The following is a 27,970-nucleotide window of genomic DNA, read 5'->3' as shown; positions in this document are numbered from 1 at the left end:
TATGTTTTCAAAAGAAATACTTTCTCCCCAAGTTAATAATAATCAAGGTTTGAGTTTTAATAAGTAATTGTAAAATTTTAGCAGAGAAAAGACATTGGTCAGCAAAGCGTATGATGCTATTTTTTTCCTGTCTTTTATCTTTGTAATAAGCCATTTTTCATAAGTCACTTTCTGCCATTGAAAATGGTAGTATTCGTGTTCTAGCAATAATTGTAGAGGTTTGAGTTATTATAAACTTTGAATATCAATTCCCCCCTTCTGTGACAGTTCTACCACTAGGGAAGTCAGGCTTGCAAGGTCTAATTACTGCAGCGTTTTGATATCCCCAGCTACAATATTGGCAGGAATTTAAGCCATGGTAGAATTCATTGGTGACACCATTGTAACTAAAAAGCACAGAATCTGTTTTTAAGCTTGTTCAGGGTGGAAAAAAGTATTGGATGATGTCAAATAGTCTTGCTGTAAGTTCAGAAGTGCCTCGGATGATTCTAATATGAAATGCTAATTATTTGCAATAGGATGTAAATAAGGTGGCACCAAGTCTTATTTGCAGTGACTAATGAAAGCTGTTGTACGGTAATCAGTGAGATACAGAGCAACAGGGCAATTCATTAGGAAAACCATAGTTGACAAGCAGTTAATGCATGCCAGTCTGGACCTTTCCTCTTGCTTCTGTTTGCTTCTATTATTTCTCGTTGATAATAATAAGTCCCATATGGAAAACATATAACAAGGATAAGAAGAAACTAGCAGCTAAATTTTGCGAAGCTAGGCCGAATATCTACAGGCTGTAAGTCTCCCTTTAGCTTTTCTCTGCCTATGAAAAACAACTGCCATATTAGGCTGATTGAAAATACAGTGATTTTTCTAGTCAGCAAACTGCTAGTCTGAGAATTTTTCATGTTATCTCTCCAGACTTGAGCAAAACTTAACTATGCTGCAAATTATTTTATATTCCAGATATATATTACATTTCAAAGTTTAACCACATTTTCACTTCTCATACTTTAGCAACAGAATACTTTTAAGAAATAAAAACACAAAATTGCTTGATATACTGCTCTCTTCTCTGTGTTATCCAGTACATGCCTTAGTAAATAAAAGTTGAAACTCTGGAATAGCTTTTCTGCTCTGGGTTGTACGTTCATCACAGCAGCAATAGTATAGGACACTACACTCTTTTAAAACTTGTATAGCCAAATTTCTAACATATAGCTATTAAAGTAAAGGAAATAATTATGTTTTATTCCCCACAGGTGGAAAAATTAGGAAGGTGACTACTGTCGTCTGTAATTTTTAGAGCTGTTTCTATCACTGATTATCCATGACTACCATAAAGGAAAGCCAACTCATTTGATTCAGTGAGCATTTTATGGTCCCTCTCTTTTTTAAAAGATTTTAAGGTACCTTGTCTATTTAAAGCATGGAGAAGTAACTGAGAAGTCAGTACTGTGATTTATTTCTGAGCTTCCTGACAGCCAGTGGGAAGAAAGGAAGCAGAGCTGGTTCTAGAGTACCAAAACTTGGGCTGCATCCTCTGGGCAAGAGAATACTTGAATCTAGGTTCAAGGAAACAAAACCCAGGAAATACCAAGGGTCTAAGGCCAATGGAGAGTTTAATTTAGTCTTTATTCCCCATTATTTAAAATGCCATGAATTATCCACACTGAGCTCTTTCATTTTATCTGGAGGTGTCTTAAATCCTTTAGACAATCTCGGACCCCTAAGCTTGGTACAGAATAAGATCACTCTGCAGTGGTAGTGCATGCAAGGGGTTTTGCACAAGTAGGATTGCCAGATAAAACACCGATGGTCAGTTAAATTTGAATTCCAATAAACAATGAATACTTTTTTAATATCAGTATTTCCCATAAATACTTTAAAAATATTATATAAATATATCCCAAATATTACATGGGACTTACTGATACTAAAGATATTGTTTGTTATTTATCTGAAACAATTGTTAACCTGAAATTCAAATTTTTGTCCTAAATCTGGCAACCCAACCCACAGCCTGCAGGCTAAGCCTCACAAACTGTAATAGGGAACTGTCCCTTTATCACAAAAACTTAGTCTTTTTTTTCCTTCTTTTAACCTTTGTTGAGATATTGATGGTGATAGATAGAAAAACCATTATTTTCTAGCAAGGAGACACTTAACAAAGGAGCTTTAAGCCATACATGATAATCAACCCAAAAAGGAAGCTTTATCAAGGGGCTATTTCAAGTGAGCTGTGGATTGGTGGGGAAAGAACACACACACACACACAGAGTACAGTTAAATTAAGCTTCCAGTTAAAATTGCCAGAGAGATAGCATCTTATGGGAAGTTGGATGTCTGCATGGTGCGAGTGTGTATAGCGTATCTCAATACCCCATTGCCTCTGGAAACTGATAGGGGCCTGCAGCTTCAGGAACACAGTCCTGGGAAGTAGGGTCTCACTGACTCTGAAAAGCTTAGTTCTTATTGTACTTACTGTTCTTTTATCCTTGGGGTTTTAAATCTTGGATATTATTCTGGAAGTACTTCTACTAACAATCTGGACACTTTGCATCAAGGAACTGTTTTAAACATTGGCCTCTCATCCTTGAACACATGTCAGCGTCACCAAGAGCACAAAAGATTCTGAGTGAGGGAGAGCTGAGTAGCATCCTTTAGTCCCTGAACATTATTTTGAAGTGTTCCCTTCCGTATAGACTTTGAACCCTGTATTGCTCTTCCTCTCCACTACAAACTGGAAATTTATTTCTTGAAAGGAGTATGTATGTGCTGGCACGTGTTTAGGTCAAGCTTCAGCTTGAGACCAGAATTCAGTTTAAGCAGAGAAGTACTGATAATGGCATATTAAATGGATTGCAGTATCATTGGGAGAAATGAAGAAGCACTCTAGATTGAGTTTTATGAATAATATCCAAAGCCAGGACACAGGCCATTAAGGCAATTGCTCCCTCCTCTGTGAGACAGAACTGCCTGCTCAATTGGGAAGCTGCTGCTCTAGAACCTCACTGCCACTCCTGACACAAAGTCCCTATGATCTGGAAGCTACCGTCATTACTGCCAGCTACAGAACTGCACAGGGCCCTTGCTGTCTACCCCAACATAGCAGATACCCATCTTCCCTCTCAGCACCCACAAAGCTAGTGACCAGATACTGGGAACTTGCTGATGCTTCCAAAGTCACATTTGAGAGCAAAACCAGCAAAAACACGGCCTCTACTTTACTTCCACCTTTCTAAGCCTTGAGCAGTTTGGAGACTAGCCAAACCAAATCATATCCAAACTGCGAGGGGATCTTTGAGATGGTTCTTAGCTTTCCAGCCAGTATAATACAGGAAGGCACTGTAGTAGGTGGTTAAATGGACGTTGACTGTCAGTTCTCCATAACCTTGTTTACAAGTAATCGTCACATCTTATTAATTACTCTGTCCCCTACAGAGGGGAAAAATCAATAAAGACCATGTCATAAGGCTGTCAGATGCTTTTTGGAAAATGTTTCTGAGGACCTTCTGTAAGTTAGATCATTAGTATTTCCGTCTGTAAGGTCATATACCAATTCTTGAACAGTGGCAAGTTTTTTTTTCTGACCTTGAATTCCTAAGGGTTTTGAACACAGAATCTTTGACAGGGGTAATGACATGTCTTATGTACAATGTTCTGACAACAGTTTTATGTCAAACGTAAAAGCTTCTTTATATGGTTGTATCTTTATTCAGAAGTGTTTGCCTTGCTTCTGATGCTCCTGAAAGGGCATGAGCTGCCAGCACCATTCTGGCCGTTACTTTGATGGTGCTCAGAAACTGTTCTCAGAACTAATCTACCTTGTTTCTGTTTTGGTTCCTCCAGACACAAGCAAGTAACCTGATGGGACTGGAATTCCTTCCCTTTTCACCTACTGTTATGGCTGGATTGATGCCAAGTGGGGCATACGCAAATCCACCCAAGTTTTCTTTGGTTTATTGTACATCCTCTTTTCTCTGTCATTAACCATTATTTTTTCAAATAGACCCAAAGCGAAAAGGTTCCTAAGGCAATAGTGAGAGGCAAATAGAGTAGAATTAGTGATAGTCCAGAAATACTTACAGGGCTATTTACAGGACTGGATTTTCATTTGGTAGGAATTAGAGAAACCCACATCATTGATTCACCTGGTTCTTATACAGTTGTGGAAATGTTGACAAATAACTTTAAAAGAAACATGAGTTAACAGCTTGAGTACTGAAGTATGGTTCCTCCTTTTATATTACTTGAGGAGCCATTGTTGTATAAAAATCACAGTGCAATAAATGCAATAAGAATCATCTTTATTTATCAAAATATTATTTATTACCAAGACATGAAAAAAAATGAAACTGACAAAGTAAGTTACACATTACTATCAATCTTTTGCAAGTTTCATGGATTCTTTCAGTAAAAAGGCCATACTTGCAAATTCCACTTGAGCTTTTCTAATCAAATTTTCATATAAGTTGGTTATAATTGTTAACAATCCCTTGTGGGAAAACGGATGATTTTTTTTCTTAAATAGAACAAAAAAAGATGTGCTATAGTATAAATGTAAAATATAATTCAAAAATCTTGACTTATGTAATGTTTAGAGAGTTATTTGTGGAATTTTTCAATATGAAAATTCAGCCAAGTATACATTTAGTAAGTTGCATTATTTTGGATTGCTTTAATAGGGTAAAAATCTTAGAAAAATAAAAGTCATGGGAATTAGGGCTAAGTTCCTACAATACTTCTTTAATAGCAACTGTATGCCTCACCCCACATAAATATTTCTTAAACTTTCATTTGGGATTGTTACATATGCTAGTCAGTCAATGAAAATGAGTTATTGGGGCAGATAAATAAATGGGCTTAAAATATTTACTTACTATCTTAAATAACTACCAAGAACTGTATTCTGCTAAGCTTCGAAAATTCTAGTCATTTTCCTCTCTGTTTGCCTAAAGTCTTTCTCATACATTCAGCTTTATAGATAACTGACAGGCACATACGGAGGAGAACCCTTGCGTTGGTGATATATTTTATGGCATTTTATTCGCTCAACCAGCATTTTTGAGCACCAACCACATGTGGAACCTGCCTTTGTTACAAAGGTGACACAGTGTTTCCTGGTCTGATGTACTTCCGTGTTTTACAGAAGAAACTATTGAGGTTTATATTATTATACATTGCCCATATTTATTAAAATAAGTTATTTCCAGATTTTATGAACTTTTTTCATAGAATAAACCTAAATGTTTTCATTAAATGTTAATAGTTTGTAATATTTCAGACGTAGTATTTTATTAATATTTTTAGACTCTATATTTTAATTAATTTTAATTTTTGCTAAGTAAAACATTCACATGGTTCAAATTGAGAATTTCAAAAGAAGATGCAATGAACAATCCCCCTCCCCTTTGTCCTCCAACCAGCCAGTTTCGCCCTCCCCAGCAAAAATGCATATTGGTTAAGATTAGGTTCAAGTGCATATAAGAGAAAACTCAAATATCATTGACTTAAATACTTCAGTTAGAGAAATTCAGAGGTGTCGGTCTGATGCTTATATGGAAGTTCCACAATGTCATCAGGGACTTGGACTCCTGTCTTTTTTGTTTGTAGTTTTATAACTTTATTTCACAGTGGTTAGCTCTTATCCACACTGACTGTAGATTTTTGAAGGTGATGACAGGAACATTAATAACCAACATATAGAGCTTGTTTGGTGAGTCTTCATCCTCTTTACGTTTTCTAAACAACCACACATGGATCCAGTATGGGACATTCTGATTCCTTTGGCCCAGACAGCTTTGTTGAGCCTGATGTCAATGTGCACATCTGGAGTTCCCATCTCCTTCATGGAGAACTTCTAATTTTTTTGAGTGTCTGAGGGGCAGGCATCTTGAACCCCAGTCCATGGATGTGCTTGTGAATGTTGATGGTATATTCTCTGGTCACCACTTCATTGATGGCAGTCCCTCTTCTTGCCACCCTTCTTTGCAGGTGTCGTTCTTCCAGGCCCAGGTTGGAAAGGATGAGGGTGAGGGATTATCTCCTTCGGTCTTGATGCTTACCATCTTTAACCTTTAGCTTTTAGTCTGGAGGCTGCCCCCGGTCCAGTTTGGCTAGTGGAATGCCATGTCATTTCTGTATTCCAGGGAGGAGAAAGAAGTCAATAAGAGCCAAAAGTCATGGCTCTATAAACAGCTTTCCCCAACATGAAGAAGAGGAGTTTAGCTCACAGGGTACCCATGTGAAAGAAATGCCTGTAGCAGATAGGACATGAGCAGCTTGAGAGAAAGTATTCCCTGGAACGGAACATCACCAGGGACAGCAGTGGCCAAAGGCAGACTTCACGTATTTTACTTTTTTGTTTAGGACCAACCTTTTTAAATAACTTACATGTATCATAGTTTGTTAATACATTCTTCATCAAATCATAGTATCTTATTTGTAAACTGAAATTTTACCTAGAAATGTGACATGGAACTGATACTAAATGCTGTATTTGATAAATATTTTCCCTAAGTAAGAATATTGCTCTTTATTCATTCTACAGTTCAGCCCGAATTACATAAGTACCCGGGTCCCATTTCGCTTATACACTGTTTTTCGAGCAGGACATTTTATTTCATGGCTTAATTTCAAAGGGAAAAATATTCTAGAAGGAAGGCATTATATGGGGTGTTACAGAAAAAGCAGCCTACTGTTTTTTGTACTAAAGAAAACTAAGGACTTTTTAGAAAGATGTGATTCTTATCAGAAGCAGACCATGAGCTAAATCTCAGGTTAAGAGATGCACTATCAGTGGTTGTCACAGTATACTTGTTTCAGATTTGGATTCTGAATATACTTTGTATAAATTATCAGTAGAGTTGGCGGGGGGGAAAAGCTTTTTATGAGGTGGCACTCTCATTAAAGTATATGAATGTGAGGTATCTGTTACTTCTCACAGAAGCTGTAATAAATTATATGGAAAACTATTCTCCAGTCTTTTTTCAGCTTTTATGAGTTACAGTTGACATATAAAACTGTAAGATGTCTAAAGTGTACAACGTAATGATTTGACATACGTATACATTGCGACAGCACCCCCATTGAGTTAGTTCATGCATCCATTACCTCACATCTTTCACATATTCATCTTTCTTTCTTTTTTGGCAAAAACATTTAAGGTTTTCTTTCTTAGCAAATTACGATTATACAATGCAGTGTTACCAACTGTAGTCACCATGTTATACATTAGATCCCCTGACCTTATTCATTTTATTAATGAAAGTTTGTGCCCTTTTACCAATCTTTCCCTGTTTCCCCCACCCCCACCTCCTACTCCTGGAACCACTTTTTTACTCTGTTTCCATGAGTTTCTTTTTTCTTTTTCTTTTTTAGATTCCACAGAGAACTAATTCCATGTGGTAATTTCTGCCTAGCTTCTTTCACTTAGCGTAATGCACTACAGATTCATCCATGTTGCCAGGATGAAATGGCAGGATTTCCTTATTTTTAAGGCTGAAAAATATTCCATTACATATTGTATACGTATATATACACACCACATTTTCTTGATCCATTCATTCATTGATGAGCACTTAGGTTGTTTCCATACCTTGGCTATCGTGAATAATGCTGTAATGAACATGAGAGTACAGATATCTCCTTGAGATAAGGGTTTCGTTTCCTCTCTAATCTTATTGAAAATTAAAAACCAGCTCAGAGCCAGCTCTACCCACCACCAGTCCCTGCCATCAGGAAACTTGCACAAGCCTCTTAGATAGCCACATCCACCAGAGGGCAGACAGCAGAAGCAAGAAGAACTACAATCCTGCAGCCTGTGGAACAAAAACCACATTCACAGAAACATAGACAGGATGAAAAGGCAGAGGGCTATGTACCAGATGATGGAACAAGAAAAAACCCCAGAAAAACAACTAAATGAAGTGGAGATAGGCAACCTTCCAGAAAAAGAATTCAGAATAATGATAGTGAAGATGATCCAGGAACTCGGAAAAAGAATGGAGGCAAAGATTGAGAAGATGCAAGAAATGTTTAACAAAGACCTAGAAGAATAAAGAACAAACAAAGAGAGATGAACAATACAATAACTAAAATGAAAACTACACTAGAAGGAATCAATAGCAGAATAACTGAGGCAGAAGAACGGATAAGTGACCTGGAAGACAGAATGGTGGAATTCACTGCTGTGGAACAGAATAAAGAAAAAAGAATGAAAAGAAATGAAGACAGCCTAAGAGACCTCTGGGACAACATTAAACACAACAACATTTGCATTGTATACAAGAGAGAAAGGACAAGAGAAAATATTTGAAGAGATTATAGTTGAAAACTTCTCTAACATGGGAAAGGAAATAGCCACCAAAGTCCAGGAAGTGCAGCGAGTCCCAGGCAGGATAAACCCAAGGAGAAACATGCTGAGACACATAGTAATCAAATTGGCAAAAATTAAAGACAAAGAAAAATTATTGAAAGCAGCAACAGAAGAATGACAAATAGTATACAAGAGAACTCCCATAAGGTTAACAGCTAATTTCTCAGCAGAAGCTCTACAAGCCAGAAGGGAGTGGCATGATATACTTAAAGTGATGAAAGGGAAGACCTACAACCAAGATTACTCTACCCGGCAAGAATCTCATAAAGATTTGATGGAGAAATCAAAAGTTTTACAGACAAGCAAAAGCTAAGAGAATTTAGCACCACCAAACCTGCTCTACAACAAATGCTAAAGGAACTTCTCTGAGTGGGAAACACAAGAGAAGAAAAGAATCTACACAAACAAACCCAAAACAATTAAGAAAATTCGTCACAGGAACATACATATTGATAATTACCTTAAACGTGAATGGATTAAATGCTCCAACCAAAGCACACAGGCTTGCTGAATGGAAAGAAAAACAAGACCCATCTATATGCTGTCTACAAGAGACCCACTTCAGACCTAGGGACACATACAGACTGAAGGTGAGGGGTTGGAAAAAGATATTTCATGCAAATGGAAATCAAAAGAAACATGGAGTAGCAATACTCATATCAGATAAAATAGACTTTAGGGGCTTCCCTGGTGGTGCAGTTGTTGAGAGTCTGCCTGCCGATGCAGGAGACACGGGTTCGTGCCCCGGTCCAGGAAGATCCCACATGCCGCAGAGCGTCTGGGCCCATGAGCCATGGCCGCTGAGCCTGCGCGTCCGGAGCCTGTGCTCTGCAACGGGAGAGGCCACCACAATGAGAGGCCCGCGTAAAGCAAAAAAAAAAAAAATACACTTTAAAATAAAGAATGTTACAAGAGACAAGGAAGACAACTACATAATGATCAAGGGATCAATCCAAGAAGAAGATATAACAATTATACATATATATGCACCCAACAAAGGAGCACCTCAGTACATAAGGCAACTGCTAACAGCTCTAAAAGAGGAAATCGACAGTAACACAATAACAGTGGGGGACTTTAACACCTCACTTACTCGAATGGACAGATCATTCAAAATGAAAATAAATAAGGAAACAGAAGCTTTAAATGACACAATAGACCAGATAGATTTAACTGATATTTACAGGACATTCCATCCAAACCAGCAGATTACACTTTATTCTCAATTGGGCATGGAACATTCTCCAGGATAGATCACATCTTGGGTCACAAGTCAAACCTCAGTTAACTTAATAAAACTGAAATCATATCAAGCATCTTTTCTGACCACAACGCTATGAGATTAGAAATCAATTACAGGGGAAAAAACATATAAAACACAAAGACATGGAGGCTAAACAATATGTTAATAAATAACCAAGAGATTACTGAAGAAATCAAAGAGGAAATCAAAAAATACCTAGAGACAAATGACAATGAAAACACGACGATCCAAAACCTATGGGATGCAGCAAAAGCAGTTCTTAGAAGGAAGTTTATAGCTATACAAGCCTACCTCAAAAAACAAGAAAACTCTCAAATAAACAATCTAACCTTACACCTGAAGGGACTAGAGAAAGTGAACAAACAAAACCCAAAGTTAGCAGACGGAAAGAAAACATAAAGATCAGAGCAGAAATAAATGAAATAGAAACAAAGAAACAATAGCAAAGATCAATAAAACTAAAAGCTGGTTCTTTGAGAAGATAAACAAACTTGATAAACCATTAGGTAGACTCATTAAGAAAAAGAGGGAGAGGACTCAAATCAGTAAAATTAGAAATGAAAAAAGAGAACATACAGCGACACCACAGAAATACAAAGCATCCTAAGAGACTACTACAGGCAACTCTATGCCGCTAAAATGGACAACCTGGAAGAAATGGACGAATTCTTAGAAAGGTATAACCTTCCAAGACTGAACCGGGAAAGATAGAAAATATGACCAGGGGCTTCCCTGGTGGCGCAGTGGTTGAGAGTCCGCCTGCCGATGCAGGGGACACGGGTTCATGCCCCGGTCCGGGAAGATCCCACATGCTGCAGAGCAGCTAGGCCTGTGAGCTATGGCCACTGAGCCTGCACGTCGGGAGCCTGTGCTCCACAACAGGAGAGGCCCGCGTACCGCAAAAAATAAATAAATAAAAATAAAATAAAAAATATGAACAGACCAATCACACGTAATGAAACTGAAACTCTGATTAAAAAGCTTCCAACAAACAAAAGTCCAGGACCAGATGGCTTCAAGGTGAATTCTATCAAACATTTAGAGAAGAGCTAACACCCATCCTTCTCAAACTCTTCCAAAAAATTGCAGAGGAAGGAACACTACCAAACTCATTCTATGAGGCCACCGTCACCATGATACCAAAACCAGACAAAGATACTACAAAAAAAGGAAATTATAGACCAATATCACTGTTGAATATAGGTGCAAAAATCCTCAACAAAATACTAGCAAACAGAATCCAACAGCACATTAAAAGGATCATACACCATGATCAAGTGGGATTTATCCCAGGGATGCAAGGATTCTTCAATATACACAAATCAATCAATGTGATACACCATATTAACAAATTGAAGAATAAAAACCATACAATCATCTCAATAGATGCAGTAAAAGCTTTTGACAAAATTCAACACCAATTTATGATAAAAACTCTACAGAAAGTGTGCATAGGGGGAACCTACCTCAACATAATAAAGGCCATATATGACAAACCCACAGCAAACATCATTCTCAATGGTAAAAAACTGAAAGCATTTCCTCTAAGATCAAGAGCAAGACAAGGATGTCCACTCTCACCACTATTATTCGACATAGTTTTGGAAGTCTTCTCTGATTTTGGGAATCAGAGAAGAAAAAGAAATAAAAGGAATACAAATTGGAAAAGAATAAGTAAAACTGTCACTGTTTGAAGATGACATGATACTATACATAGAGAATCCTAAAGATGCCACCAGAAAACTACTAGAGCTAATCAATGAATTTGGTAAAGTTGCAGGATAGAATATTAATGCACAGAAATCTCTTTCATTCCTATACACTAATGATGAAAAATCTGTAAGAGAAATTAAGGAAACACTCCCATTTACCACTGCAACAAAAAGAATAAAATACCTAGGAATAAACCTACCTAAGGAGACAAAAGACCTGTATGCAGAAAACTATAAGACACTGATGAAAGAAATTAAAGATGATACAAACAGATGGAGGGATATACCATGTTCTTGTATTGGAAGAATCAATATTGTGAAAATGACTCTACTACCCAAAGCAATCTACAGATTCAATGCAATCCCTATCAAATTAACAATGGCATTTTATACGGAACTAGAACAAAAAATCTTAAAAATTGTATGGAGACACAAAAGACCCCGAATAGCCAAAGCAGTCTTGAGGGAAAAAAACGGAGCTGCAGGAATCAGACTCCCTGACTTCAGACTATACTACAAAGCTACAGTAATCAAGACAATACAGTACTGGCACAAAAACAGAAATATAGATCAATGGAACAGGATAGAAAGCCCAGAGATAAACCCACACACCTATGGTCAACTAATCTATGACAAAGGAGGGAAGGATATACAATGGAGAAAAGACAGTCTCTTCAGCAAGTGGTACTGGGAAAACTGGACAGCTACATGTAAAAGAATGAAATTAGAACACTCCCTAACACCATACACAAAAATAAACTCAAAATGCATTCGAGACCTAAATGTAAGACCGGACACTATAAAACTCTTAGAGGAAAACATAGGAGGAACACTCTTTGACATAAATCACAGCAAGACCTTTTCTGATCCACCTCCTAGAGTAATGGAAATGAAAACAAAAATAAACAAGTGGGACCTAATAAAACTTCAACTTTTTTGCACAACAAAGGAAACCATAAACAACACGAAAAGACAACCCTCAGAATGGGAGAAAATATTTGCAGACGAATCAACGGACAAAGGATTAATCTCCAAAATATATAAACAGCTCATGCAGCTCAATATTAAAAAAACAAGCAACCCAATCCAAAAATGGGCAGAAAACCTAAATAGACATTTCTCCAAAGAAGACATACAGATGGCCAAGAAGCACATGAAAAGCTGCTCAACATCACTAATTATTAGAGAAATGCAAACCAAAACTACAATGAGGTTTCACCTCACACCAGTTAGAATGGGCAGCATCAGAAAATCTACAAACAACAAATGCTGGAGAGGGTTTGGAGAAAAGGGAACCCTCTTGCACTGTTGGTGGGAATGTAAATTGATACAGCCACTATGGAGAACAGTATGGAGGTTCCTTAAAAAAGTAAAAATAGAATTAGCATATGATCCAGCAATCCCAGCCCTGGGCATGTACCCAGAGAAAACCATAATTCAAAAAGACACATGCACCCCAATGTTCATTGCAGCACTATTTACAATAGCCAGGTCATGGAAGCAACCTATATGCCCATCGACAGACGAATGGATAAAGAAGATGTGGTACATATATACAGTGGAATATTACTCAGCCATAAAAATGAACGAAATTGGGTCATTTGTTGAGATGTGGATAGATCTAGGGACTGTCATACAGAGTGAAGTAAGTCAGAAAGAGAAAAACAAGTATTGTATATTAATGCATATATGTGGAACCTAGAAAAATGGTAAAGATGAACTGGTTTGCAGGGCAGAAACTGAGACACAGATGTAGAGAACAAACTTATGGACACTAAGCGGGGAAAGCTGCAGGGGATTGGGGGTGGTGGTGTGATGAATTGGGCGATTGGGATTGACATGTATACACTGATGTGTATAAAATTGATGACTAATAAGAAGCTTCTGTTTAAAAAAATAAATTAAATTTTAAAATTTTGAAAAAGCAATCATATTAGACACTACAAGACCAAATATGTAGACTTTAATCTGGGAGAAATCAAAATGCTTTGTATGCTGAAAGCATCTCAAGAAAAGCTGGCCACACTTTCTCTCACTTCTGTTAGAACTAAACAAAATTATCTCTTTTTTTCACAACTTTATTGGATTATAATTGCTTTAGAATGTTGTGTTATTTTCTGCTGTGTAACAAAGTGAATCAGCTATACATATACATATATCCCCATATCTCCTCCCTCTTGCATCTCCCTCCCACCCTCCCTATCCCACCCCTCTAGGTGTTCACAGTGCACCGAGCTGGTCTCCCTGTTCTATGTGGCTGCTTCCCACTAGCTATTTTACATTTCGTAGGGTACATATGTCCATGCCTCTCTCTCACTTCATCCCAGCTTACCCTTCCCCCTCCACTCGCCCCCCCCCAAAAAAAAAACAGCTCCAAGGGTTACTGTATTGGATTACAGTCTACCGAAAGGATTTAACAAATAATCATTACTTTTTTAAAACAGATATTACTTTTTTCTGCCTTTCTCAACATTTCACTATCAAAGATGTCTCAATTACACATACTGTATAGTACATGCAGAGTTTGTCTTTAAGAGATATTATTAGAAGACAGTACCATCTGACTTTGGAAACTTGGTTATGGTGATCTCCTTTCTTCCTGGTATCATCTTAACAGTCTCATGGCATTAAGCTAATTATTTTAGCACTTCACATTCAGTAACTGTGAATAGGATTAGGTAGTCTCTTTTATTTAGGCCAGGAATACTCTGGTGTTTATAATTTATAATGCTTTTCCCTGAATAAAACCCTATCTATGTTTCTGAAAATTCGGATGGATTGTCAAGTGCTAGACAGCTTTGATTTTCTTTTTGAGCTATTCAAACATAGAATGTAGAACAAGAGGAATTTAGCTTTGTAATTACAAGGACTTATCACAGTACCTTCTCTAAAGTTTTAGGACCTTGTTAGAGTGGTTTATGTTCAATAATATTCTTTTTAAAGGGAGGAAAGTTTAGTGTGAGTTTTTCCTCACCACAGGCAACATCGTGTCAGGAAGGGAGCCAACAACATAACCTTGACCGTTAAGCCTGTTTGCTCACCATAACACTGAAATAACAATTCCAACCATAAAAGATTGTTATGAGTCTGAAAATGAATATATAAGGGACCTGGCTAGTGCCTTGTATATGCCAGTTCAGTAATTATTGATTTTTCTTTGTGCTGTTAAATTTCCCTGTTGTGGCGTAGTGTTCTCTGTAGAGATGGGTTAGAGATTAAAAGTTCAATATGATTAGTGACATATAGGACTGTCTATTTTAATAATTGTTTTTTTGTTTTGTTTTGTTTTGTTTTTACCCTTGGAACTCAGAGGCTAGCACTTTGGAAGATTTATCCTCCTATACTATAATTCTCTTCATTACTATCAACTCAATGGTGGTAATATTGAGGTGGGTTTATGGTTATAGGGAAAAGTTACCAATGTTTCTCTTGCATAGGTAACTGGAAACATAATGTAACCATTATGGGTTTTGTGGGGGGTTTAGTTCTATAAAGATAGTATTTTCGTTATATAATATTCATTATTAAGTACATGGCCAAAAAGTAAGATTTGTCCCAAAGGGTCTAAGTGAGTAGTCAGACTTGGCCTTGGTTGGACCAGGAGGAGTGAGCTGTTGGGTGACAAATTAATGCAGGACTTGGAATTAGATGAAGCAACAGAGACCACAAGTTCCTTCCACCATGGATCACTGGATGGCACTGAAGGTGGCTGGTTGGCAGATGGCTACCCTCTGTGCAAACTGTAAAGTAGGCCCCTAAGAAAGTGCTTGCAGCTTAAATAAATGCATATAGATTAAAAATTGAAAATTTAAAAATTGTACCCCATATATTATAAACTTTTAACATTTAAATGATGGTTAAGAGTTTTAATTGTTTCACAGCAAACTCAGAGTAGTTCTAAGCAGTGTTTTTCTAAAATTATACCAACCCTTGTTGATCCTATATTTTGATTACTATTTAAAATGTCAACACTCCTGGACTGTTATGTTGCAGAGCTTTTGAATATATCTTGTCAGTGGTTTTGAAAATATTACATTCGTACTTGATATATACCGTTCTGGGTGCATTTTGTGAGAGTTACTCCAGTGTACAAAATTTTTTTAAAAAATTAAATTAGAATGTTTTTATTAGTATTACCTTTTATTTTTTTAACAGGCATACCAGTCACTAGTCACAGTCATCATAAAGGAGAGATGATGTAATAATGTGAAATAGTCACATATTCCCCTATTGGTAGATAATCTCATTTAAAACAGAATTCAGTGCAGTGAGTGAATATATTTTATAATAATTCTCTCAGACCCACTTATTTTATGTGTTAAGGAACTAATAGAGGGAATATAACATCAAAGACCAGGTTTCAAATTCAGCCTTAGCCACTTATAGTGTGACCTTATTTGAGTAAATTAAGCTATCTTAGGTTCAGTATCATATTTATGAAATGGAAATGTTAATAATAATATCTACTTCAGAAGGTTTCTGTGAGCACGTAAAGCTATTTAGATGTGAAGAGTTTAGTATGTTGCCTGGCACAGAGCACTTCTCCATGAGAGGTACCTGTATTTTTGTTGTCGACATCATCTTCGTTATCATCGCTTTTGAATTAACAGTTCTTGGATGTCCAAGTCCAGCATTATTCCTGTGAATGTAAGAAAAGTGGAATCATGAATATTTATGCATTTCAATATAAAAATTTTCATCAAGAGACTAATACGGCTCTAGACATTATAACCCGTATATAACTGAGGTTATTTGTTAAATGACATATCTGTGCATTAAGATTTTTAATCTAATTGATATTAATATGGCTGGTCCACTTCACAGTGTAGTTTTTGAACACTTACTCTCATCCTTTTGCAAAGGGTAATCTTTAGAAGTGCTCAGTGGTGTCATCTTCGTGCACACCTTAAAAAGTGCTTACGTGGGGCTTCCCCGGTGGCGCAGTGGTTGAGAGTCCGCCTGCCAATTTAGGGGACACGGGTTCGTGCCCCGGTACGGGAGGATCCCACATGACGCGGAGCGGCTGGGCCCGTGGGCCACGGCCGCTGGGCCTGTGCATCCGGAGCCTGTGCTCCGCAACGGGAGAGGCCACAGCAATGAGAGGCCCGCGTACGGCAAAAAAAAAAAAAAAAAAAATGCTTACGTGCCAGCAAGCACTGTGTGTGCTCACTTATGTTATCTCATTTATTTTTTACAATGAATGTGGCAGGTGAAGATTGTCATTCTCGTCTTAGATAAAGAGAACATCAGTCTCAGATTGTTTATAGGACTTGTTCAAAGTTTTACCTCGTCTTGTGTCACTAGGTCACTCTTAATTCCATCAAACCTCCACTACTTTTCTTTAAAGGGCCATAATTGGGACAGACTATGGGAATTTCCTCTCTGTTAACTGGGGAACAGATTTTGTCTCACTCTAAAGGAGATCATGTTAACAGTCAGGACTGTATAATGACAGGCTGACCTCCCTCAGCACGGAACGACCTCTTTACCAGTTGTAAGATTCAAGCGCAGGCAGAATTGTTGTTTGGCAGGAATGTTATGAAGAAATTGAGGTTTATATGAAGGACTGGGTTTTGTATCTAATAAAGACCTTCCAAAGCTCAAAATTGTACCTTCTAGTGATTTATTTCCTCACCCCCTCCTCTAATCAGATGCTGTATCCTGAAGATTTTACCTTCACAAAGTTTCAGAACCCTCACAAATATTATACTAGAGAACAGATGCATTAAACAAATATTTGATTGCCTACCATGTGCTGGGAACTTTGCTAAGCAGGTAATTTGTGATGTCTTCTTAAGGTGAATTCTGAATAATTCTTTGAGGACAGAGAAAATGATGTGCTCTTACTAACATCTAAGTAATAGATGGTTATATGATGAACAGTAGCAAATATTGGATGGATGAAAGGAAGGAAAACAACCATATGCCTCATATAGATAGATAAAGGGGGAAATAGGGTCTATCCTACTTGCTGGTACATAAGCATCTCAGTTTATAAGAAGTTTTCATTAAAAGAAAGAAAATTATTTCAGTACTGCCCCTCCTCATTTGTCTCCCTGTTTTCTTATTGTATTTGGGGGAGGGAGAATTTAATTGGAGAGTTTTTTTGATGGGTAGAATACTTATTTATGTTCACTTTTCATATAAAATAGAGCTGTATGTTACATGTTAGAAAATGGGATTTCATGCTCTCCGTACCCCAGCCAGCTCCCTGAGAGCCCCAGTCAGCCATCTCATGAAGCCAAGAAAGCTGAGATTTCTTGATAACTGAGATAATAAATACACCTCTTATTTAAGTCACTTTAATAAGTAATGCATCTCTTAAAGTTGGAGCATGCTAACTTATTTGGATGGGATGAGTGGAAAAAGCCCTGTGAAGGTAAACTTTACCTTCACAGTTGAGAATATGACATCTTATTGGAGGAAGAGGGACAGAGGTTTAAGATCTCGACTTTTTTTTTTTTTAAGTAAACCTTATTTTTAGTTTGATCTTTATAAAGCCTTCAACAATGTCATCAAGGATTTGGACTCTTTTTAACCTTCCTCTTTGCTCTCCATGGCTGTTTTTTCTTGGGCTCATCAGTTTATGCTTGCAAGGTAACTGGCATCACAGCCACACACAGCCATGTCCAGAGATGTCAGGGTCTGGGAAAGGGATCTCTTCTTTTGAGTCTCTGCTTTCAGGAAGGAAAAATCTTTCCCGACAATCCTTTAACTGACTTCTCTGTCAGGACTAAAACACATGGCCATATGGGAGGCTGTCTCTGCCATTAAAAAAGCCTCTCACGTGTAGCGTTCTAATTGCACCCCTGCTCTTCCTTCTTCAAGTCTTAACACTCCTTAGTCCATCCACTGCCACCAAATTTTCCTACCTAAAGCACAGATCTGATCAGGTCATTCTACCACTTAAAGATTGTCAGTGGTTCCCCTTTAGATACTGAAGGAAGTCTACCTCCCACCCCTCCCCCATCCCAGATCACTCTGCGCAGTACATGTATGATGTCAGTCCTCCATGGAGGTGGGCTAGTTTCTAGTTCTGTTTGTAAACACTTTCAGATCATACCTTGAGTGTTTTTTTTTTTTAGGTTTCTAGAAACAGAGACCTTCAGGATACTGCAGATGATGTGTTATGTGAAGAAACAGTCATCAGTATTTATTAAGCAAATATTTATTGTATACTCCTTCTGGGTCAGGCACTGTACTTGGAGTATAGGATTGAACAAAACAAACACAGTATTGTCTTCAAGGAGCCTGTGATCTAGAAACAGAGACTTGTTAAATTGAACAAGTAATTCTAAGTCAGTGTGACAAGTGTTAGAAAAACAGCGAGTGTCAAAAGACTCACTAACAGGAGGACCAACCCCACTCTGAGGGTGAGCTTCCCCAAAGAAAGTGTTTTAAATGAGAGATGAGTAAGTCCTAGCCAAGTGCAGAAGGTGGGGCTGGAAGGCCAGCCATGTGGAGAATGGATGGAGATTGGCTGGAACTTGCCGTGATCCAGACAGGAGATGGTGGTGGGCTCGACCAGAACTGAAGCAGTGAGGATAGAGAGAAAATACAGAACACGATACGGGATTGTATGTGGGGAATAAACATGTGACTTGAGCAGATGGATGAAACTGTTGTATTCTGAGAAAAGGATTGGTGCTTGGATGGCAAAAGAGGAACAAGAAAGAGTTTAAAAGAGCACGTTGGCAGCCTCCGCATCAGTCAGCCACTTGGAGTACAGAGTGATGTTCAGGTTATTGCCATTGCCTCAAGGGTGCTGTGCCATCCAAATGATGTGTCCTCTGTCTCTGCCGCTGTTGTTACTACCAGCAGATATAATGCTTTTTACCTTTTTGGCTTATGTTTACACCGATTTTCTTGACTTTATGACTCTAACCTATTGCCTTCTCTCCTGTCCTTTTAGTGTTCCTATACTATGTGTGCCCCTCTCTATGTGTTTCATTGTCCCACAAAAGGAGTTTACAGGGTGAGCTAGATAATATCAAGTCTAGAATATCCTGTCAGTCAGCATCTCCTGCCAGTTGTCCAGTGAACCATTACCACTGCTTCATGACCTAAAGCGCGGCAACTTTTATTTATCCATTCATGCAACAAATAATTTTTTAGCATTAGCTCTGTGCCAGTGATACACTAGGCCATGGTAAGAACATGTGCTTTGTAGTTATTAAAACTTTGATCTAAATTCTGGCTTTCTCATTCACCAAATACATGAACATAGGCCAAAAACGATTCTTAAGTTCTCTGTGCCTTGATTTCCTCATCTATAAAACAACACATCTCAAGTTGTTGTGAGGATTAAATGGAATAATGTAAGTAAAGGGCTTAATTTATTCATATCGATCATGAGGAGGGGTATAAGGGTAATGGCGGTGGCCGTGATAGCAGGAAAGGGAATCGTTGAGGCAGTGGGAACATGTGGTGGGAATGGAGGCAAGGGTAGAGACTTTGATCATGAGAGGTGAGGGGGTGGTGATAGTTGGTTACAGGCACAAAGTATCTAAAGGGAAACCACTGCCCTTGGCTGCTTTGCTCAGAAGAGCTGTGGATAAGAAAGGTGCTCAAAGCTTCAAGGACTGTCCAGTACAAAGGAGTTTTTAAATTTAGTTGGGCTCTATTGTTAAGAAACAAATCACTGTGCTCACTTAAACTTGGACCTTGGAGAGTATATTTTATGAGTTCAACATGGAATTACTTTCACAGTTCAAGAACACTGACAAAGTGACTTAAAAGTGTACAACAATTATCTACTTCAGATGGGGGGGAAGTCTATATTAAAATGGAAAGAACAGTACTCACCTGCATGTGCTTTAAAAAGCAAGTTAAAGCCCCACTTCTTGGCCAGGGTGCATTATGGTCATTCAGTTACATCCTCTGAGCATTTTGTCTTTTTGACAGAACAAACTGATTTCAAAGTATAGCTTTGTTCTCTGTAATGAACTGTATTGCTTAAAAACTTTCAGGCAGAATTCAGAGCTCAGTGTGAATATTCTCTTTGTTTTAATTATTTTTGTTACTTGTTCATTTGAATAGCTCTGGTGAAAAAAAAACTTCTTAGGAAAAAAAACAAGGTGTAGTAAACAAATTTAAGAAATTAAATATAATGGTAATAATAGCTAATATTTGTTAAGTCCTTAGTTTATAGATCAGGCACTGTGCTAAGGTATTTACGTGTATTATGTTACTTAGTAATCACTGTCATGAGATGAGAGCCAGCCTTATCTTCGTTTTACAGATAAAGAAACTAAAACTTAGACTGCCCCATGCTCACACAACTTGGAAGAGACAGAGCCAGCATTCACACCCCATGTTTTTAACCATGTTGTTAGTTGAACAAGTTCTTTATTATTCCTTCACCCTGTTTGTTTAGCAATAATTGGATAAGGATTGAGTTCAAATTCAGTAGAAGTTGGATTGTATATTTTTTGAGAGTTGAATCACCATTTTATTATTACATCCCCAATCTCCTTCCATGTTTTAAATTGCATGCCTTTTTCAAATTGCAGTTTTGATTATCATGTGTTGTGTCATTTTTTAAACTAACTTTAAATGTAGAGAATACATTTGAAATAACAATAATGAAGGATTTTTTTTCCTTGAAGTCTGTAATAAGATGTTTGCAGATATACTGTAATTTTTTAAAGCACAAATTTTCTGTCATCCATCTGTTATTTTTCAGAAAGACCAACTTAATAAAAGTGAATCATGTTAAACTAATGCTTCTATAAAATCACAGGCTCACTCAGAAATAAAAGTTATTCAATAAAAATATGAAAGAGCACAAAATTATGTGCCCATTTAAAAACATTTTATCAGTTACTATTTTGTTTCAAATGGGCATAGATCCTCTTTATTTCTTCATAGACTTTAATGAATTTGTATGTGTATGAATATAGTTAGACCTAGGTTTTGGGAGAACAGGTGATTTATTCATTTTTATAGCCCTCATACCTAGCAGTTAAGAAAATCATACATGTTAATAAAGGTTTTTTGAATGAATGCACTTTTAAATTAGTTTTTTTTTAATAAATTTATTTATTTTATTTACTTACTTTTGGCTACGTTGGGTCTTCATTGCTGCACCTGGTCTTTTTCTAGTTGTGGTGAGCGGGGGCTACTCTTCTTTGCAGTGTGCGGACTTCTTATTGCAGGGGCTTCTCATTGAGGTAGCTTCTCTTGTGGAGCATGGGCTCTAGGTGCACAGGCTTCGGTAGTTGTGGTGTGCGGGCTCAGTAGTTATGGCTCATGGGCTCTAGAGCACAATCTCAGTAGTTGTGGTGCACGGGCTTAGTTGCTCCGCGGCATGTGGGGTCTTCCCTGACCAGGGATCGAACCCGTGTCCCCTGCATTGTCAGGCAGATTCTTAACCACTGCATCACCAGGGAAGCCCTAAATTAGTTTTTGATTGTCCACAATAAATAGAGTCCTTTTTTTTTTTTTTTTTTTTTTTACTCTGGAAGAAAGGCAGCATGGGAGGTGGGGGGAGATTATAAAAACAATACATCTTTAAAATATTCAGAACATGCATACCAAATATAGGTCAGGCCTGTGGAGGTATAAATTTGGGAATTCTCAGTAGGCAAATGGTATTTAAACAGTGAGACTGAGTAGCTGACTTTGGAAGTAAGTGTGGGCAGAAAGATAATGTTCAGGGCCTGAGCGCTGGGACTGGCTAATATTAAGGTCTCAGGATGAGCAGGAGACACATCAGAACACGGAGCAGGAAGACGAAGCATTCTGATGTCCTGGAAGCCAAAGGACGGTGATCTCAGGAAGGAGGCAGTGATGCCTGTGTCCTCTACTGACGAGGGGTCAAGTAAGGTGAGAACTGAGAAGTGACGGTTGGATTTATTATCATGGAGGTGACTGTGCAGTGGGTAGGACGGATACCTGATTGAAATGGGTTCAAAAGGGAATAAGGGGAACTAGAAACTGAGATTATAAATAACTTTTTCTAGGAAGTTTGCTATAAAAGGAAGGAGAAAAATGGGTTGGTAGTTTGAGGAGGAATTGGGGTCCAGGAAAGGGCATTTGTCTAAGATGAGAGAAACAGTGGCACGTTTGTTTGCTAAAGAGAAGAATCCAATGACGTGGGGAGAAATTGATGGTGTTAGAAAATGGTGAGTGGGTCACTGGAGTCTTGTCCTTGAAAGAGAAGCTGTGCGGTCTGGGTTGCAGGGGATGCGTTGGCCCTGTTAGAGCTCGGACAGTTCATGGGTGGAAATGGGAGGGAAGGTAGAGTGTGTGAGACAGTGAGGTGGGTGGAAAGATGTCACCAGTGAAGGGAGTTTCTGGAAGTTCTTGTCTCACTGGTTTATAAGTAATTTTCATTTCTTCTCTTCTAGTTTAAGAATTTTATGAAAAGCTTTTTCTGAATTGTACAGTTCATATAAACTACCTTCATGGAAATATCGAACCTTGATATGAAATGTATCATCCACTCTTTTAAGTTGTAAACTGTGGGGGATTTAAACTTTCCAGAAATAACAGATTTTTACTTCAATCCCTTTGAGTCCAATTGCCTTTAATATGTTCACCCAATTTTAACTTTCTAAAGCCTTATTCAGCAGTTTTCTTCCTGATATGTTGTAACTGAGAAAGTCCATTTTATTTCTCTGAGCTTTCACAGTTAACTTGAGAAAGCCCTGTTTTCCAGATATTTAACCAGTTTCTAAATTACCAGGTGCCAGTGTACTACATTTAATGTACCAAGTAATGATTACTGATTGCTGGTCAATCCATATTCTAATTGCCTTTCTCCTCAAGGTATTGTTCTCTTGGGGGAAATTGTCAGCTGTTCAATGTTTTGAGACCAGAAACATTTAAAAATGCATGAAAACTTAAACTATGAGCTTGGTAGAAACACACTTAGCTGGCTTTACTACTAGGTTCTGATCATTTTTCTCATGTAATGAATATGACTTCATTTTGTGTTAAAGTCTGTTTTCTCAGACAGATGGATATAACCATTTTCTGAAATTATTTCCACAATAACTGCTAATAATAGAATCATAATTACTTCCTTCCATTTATATGTATGTGTCAATTCTTCTCAATCAAAATATTCCCATAGAAAATATGTTATTAATATAAAATATTAATATTTTTGTTGGTAGTTTCAATTTGAAGAAATCAATTTTAACTCTCTTACTGTCCAAAAATGCTCATATGACTAACCTAAATTATCGATAGTAATCTGCGAATGACTAACAGGAGAGAGAAGGAGGAGAAGGAAGAGAGGTGACCTCTCAGGGGACTACTTTATTTCCTGGTATTAGTAACAGATCTCTCACAGCTAAAGCTTATTTTGTTCAAGAATCTAGGTAACAAAAGAAATAGCCTCTTAAAGTGGTAGTGTGTGGCTTTGGACACTTTTGAGTATCTCTTTGTTTTGGATCTTCTCATAGTTTATAAATTAAAATATCAGGACATTCTTCAAAGTATATTAAGAAAATATATTGAATTAACTTAAGCACCATTATTTGCAGCCAACTTTCAGCTTCATAGTTTGTATTTTACTCATGTTCTTAATGATTCTCATTTCTTCTTCTCTGTTTGATCTACTGACTCCTCAACTGAAGTTGGGAAGAGGTGGCTTTATTTCCTTACTTTTTTTTTTAATATGTATTATTGTTTAACTTTGAGGGTGATTCAGAATTGTAAGATGTAAAAAATACATGCAGACTTGTATCTAAGTGGATAACAAAGATATCAACAGTAAGGAAACCTATGAACAGTATGGACACAGTTCAGTCTCATGAAACACAGAATTGTTAGAGACCTGCTTAGTGACACTAGCACAGCAAAGTGTTGCATTCTAAGCTGGGACATACAGACTTTGTTTGTTTGTTTTTTTTGTGGGGTGTTTGGTTTGTTTGTTTGTTTTGCTCAATCCTTTTTTTTTGGTTGAAATATAGTCGATATAAAATATTATGTTAGTTTCAGGTGAACTGCACAACGATTTGACATTTGCATACATTGTGAAATGATCACCATGATATCTAGTAAAGGCTTTGTAAACTCTAAATAATTTCATCTAGGGCTTCCCTGGTGGCGCAGTGGTTGAGAGTCCGCCTGCCGATGCAGGGGACACGGGCTCGTGCCCCGGTCCGGGAGGATCCCACATGCCGCAGAGCGGCTGCGCCCGTGAGCCATGGCCGCTGGGCCTGCGCGTCCGGAGCCTGTGCTCTGCAATGGGAGAGGCCACAGCAGTGGGAGGCCCGCGTACCGCTAAAAAAAAAAAAAAAAAATTTCATCTACCATAACAATTCCTAGACTTCTCTGGATTCTTAATATTTTAGTTCTTCCATGTATTCTTAATTCTTACCTTCCAATGGGCATTGTATACTTTGAAAATTATATGTTTAACCATAGGACTAAACTAATGAAACAAAACACTAAAATACTTATTTCAACAGTATTTTCACTCTTATGTATTTTCCAGTTTCTTGAAATTGCCTTCAGAGCCAGTTTACAAACCATACAAGAATTCCCAGGAGCAGTTTTTCAGAGCTATCTGAAACACTGTCTCCCGGGCTGCAGTACTCATTTTGCCCCAAATAAAACTTAACTCCAAAAAAAAAAAAAAAAAAAAGAATTCCCGTTTACCACACAGTCTTCCCTTCACTGATCAGAAATGATTTTATGAGTTTCCTTTTTCATCAAACCTCACTCCAAAGGGATTCTATTTTTTTTTTCTAAAGCCAAGCCTACTTTCAAGGGGAAAATGTTTTGCCACCATTGAAAATTAAGATGCTGCTGGCCCTGAAGGCCATTATAAAAAAATTGACAGATTGTTCTGAGCAGAATCAGAGGGACGTCAAGGGAGTGAGAGTATAACTTCCCACAGAAACTTTTGGAGGAGTTGTTGTTAATCAGGGTCATTAGAGGTTTAAAGATTCATGGTTGCTCTCTTGTCATGCCAAGAAAGTACATTTTGTTTTTTTGGTAGGATGAATATTTCTCGGAGGGGTAAATTGGTTTGTCTTTACTTAAGAATCACTTTTATTCAGGCTTCTCTTATCTTACCAATGCAGTGGTCACAAATTCATTCTTTTATTCTTTCCATGTATTTTGAGAACTGAAGATGCAGATGTAAAACAACAGACAAAACTCCAGTTCTCCTGGAGGATACGTTCTACTGAAGCGAGAAGGTGATAAACTAAGAAAATAGAATACATAGTGTGTTAGATGGTGAAGTGTGCTCTGGAAAAAATAATAAAGCAAACCTCTGCTTCTGAGTGAGGGTGGAGCTGGTGGCAGGTCATCATCCCTAAGGCTGGAGACTGGAGGCTGGGAATCTTGCCTTGGCCCCAGAAAGAGGGTGGCTACTTCAGAGCAGCAAAACCAGCCAAGTTCTGGCAGTTGTGTGGTGCTGGACTGGCAGAAAAGGAGCCTGGAAGGTCCTCAGCACAGAGCCAGCTTCCCCTTTGTGACGTTTACTGTATTCTGAAGCTGTGGGAGGTCAGGAGTTGCAGGAGACTAAAAGTCTAAGCAGAAAATACCTTGTTGAGGACATCACAACCTGCCAGGCTGTCATTAAAAAACTCTAGAGGGCAATGCCCTAGGAACTGGGGAAATCAGAGTAGACTGAGTCTTACTAAAACTACAGCTTAGGCTGGGGTCAGTTCAGTCCCTGATTGAGTGAATCCTAAGGTAGTCACTCACTCATTCTTCCTAGGAGAGGAGAGTGTGAACCCTCAGGGAGAAGCATTATCATCAGGGCATAAGTATATACTTAACACATAGATTGCAATAAAATGTTTCTAGTTATGACAAGAGATAAGGACGTATGAACACACTCACACTAGAAATAGATACACAGATGATCCAGACATTAGAGTTATTAGACAAAGACTTTAAATGAGATTAAAATATTCAAGAAAATAAAGGAAAAGAAAAATAGTTAAGAAGATGGAGTGTTTTGCTGAAGAATTAGAATCTATAAAAAGAATTCAATGGAAATTCTAGAGTTGAAAAATACAGAATATGAAAACAAGTTGATGGGTAAAATGATGGTTGAAATGTCAATACAGACAAAACAGAATTGGTGAACTAGAAGACAGGTCATTAGAAAATATCCAATCAGGAACACAGAGAGGAAAAAAAAGGAGGAAAAATGTAATGAACATGAGACACCCAAAAATGTTTAACAGCACTGTCCAATAGACATAAGATGGCAGAATACATATTAACTTAAACAGTTGAAATTAATTAAAAAATATATTTTAGGGCTTCCCTGGTGGCGCAGTGGTTGAGAGTCCGCCTGCCGATGCAGGGGACACGGGTTTGTGCCCGGATCCGGGAAGATCCCACATGCCGCGGAATGGCTGGGCCCGTGAGCCATGGCCGCTGAGCCTGCGCATCCGGAGCCTGTGCTCTGTAATGGGAGAGGCCACAGCAGTGAGAGGCCCGCGTACCGCAAAAAAAAAAAAAAAAAAATGTTAAAAATATATTTTATTTGACCTATTATTTAGTAAAATATTATTTCAACATGTAATTAATATGAAGATATTGTTAATCAGACACTTCACTTTCTTTTATTCATGCAAAGTCTTTGAAATCAATGTGTGTTTTACACTTGGCCACATCTCATTCTAGACTCTCCATGTGGCTGTCACATGCGGCTGTGGCTGCCATACTGGCAGCTCAGGTTTACATGTGTGTAATTAGAACCCCAGAAGGAGGAGAGGAAAGGAGTCAGAAGCAATATTTTTTTGAAGATTAGGTAGGAAAAGCGATCGAGAATGCTAAATATTGGTAGTGGGGACATGAGGAGGTATATGGTTTTAAAGAAAGAAATGAGGGAAGGCCTCCCTAAGAGCAATATTTGAGGATAGACATGAAGGAGATGAAGGAGTAGGTGGCTTTTGCAGATGGAGAAAACAAGAAGATTGAAGGCAGGGTCATGAGGCTGGAGTATGCTGGCATTTTTTAAAAAAACATCAAGGGGCCTGGTATGTGATGGAGGGATTATCTGGGAGAGAGAAGATTTAGGGTCAGAGAAGCAAAGGGGGGCCGAGCATGTAAAGCTTTGAAGCCTTGATAGACTTTTTAAAGTTTATCTAGAGATAAAGAATATATGGGCATACCTCATTTTATTGTGCTTCACGAACACTGTGTGTGTGTCTTTGGTTTTTTGGTTTTGGGTTTTTTTTTTTTTACCAGTTGAAAGTTTGTGGCAACCGTGCATAGAACAAACCTATTGGCACCATTTGCTCACTTCATGTCTCTGTGTCACATTTGGTAATTCTCTCAGTATTTCAAACTTTTCATTATGATTATATTTGTTATGGTGATCTCTGATCAGTGGTCTTTGATGTTACTGCCACTCACTTGAAGGCTCAGATGATGATTTTTTAGCAATGTTGTATTTTTAAATTAAGGTGTGTGCATTTTTAAAACATAATGCTATCACACATTTAAATAGACTACAGTATAGTGTAAACATAATTTTTATATGCACTGAGAAACCAAAAGAATTGTGTGACTTCCTTTATTGCTTTACTGCAGTAGTCTGGAACCAAACCCATAATATTTCTGACATATGCCTTATGTTTACATTTTTATGTTTTGTTTACTCACTTCGTATTGTTGATCTAAATTGAATAGACT

At 37.8% G+C, this 27,970-nt stretch overlaps 1 protein-coding gene and 1 pseudogene across 1 annotated transcript in view; one reads left to right on the top strand and one right to left on the bottom strand.

The window, feature by feature from the left end:
- Positions 1 to 27,970, top strand: part of DIAPH3 (diaphanous related formin 3) — a 546,228-nt gene that overhangs the window by 468,320 nt on the left and 49,938 nt on the right.
- LOC132508972 (large ribosomal subunit protein eL31-like) lies at positions 5,613 to 6,581 on the bottom strand (annotated as a pseudogene).

Source organism: Lagenorhynchus albirostris, chromosome 18 (assembly GCF_949774975.1).
Source record: "Lagenorhynchus albirostris chromosome 18, mLagAlb1.1, whole genome shotgun sequence".
Taxonomy (NCBI): Eukaryota; Metazoa; Chordata; class Mammalia; order Artiodactyla; family Delphinidae; genus Lagenorhynchus; species Lagenorhynchus albirostris.
This window is presented reverse-complemented; position numbering and strand designations above follow the sequence as displayed.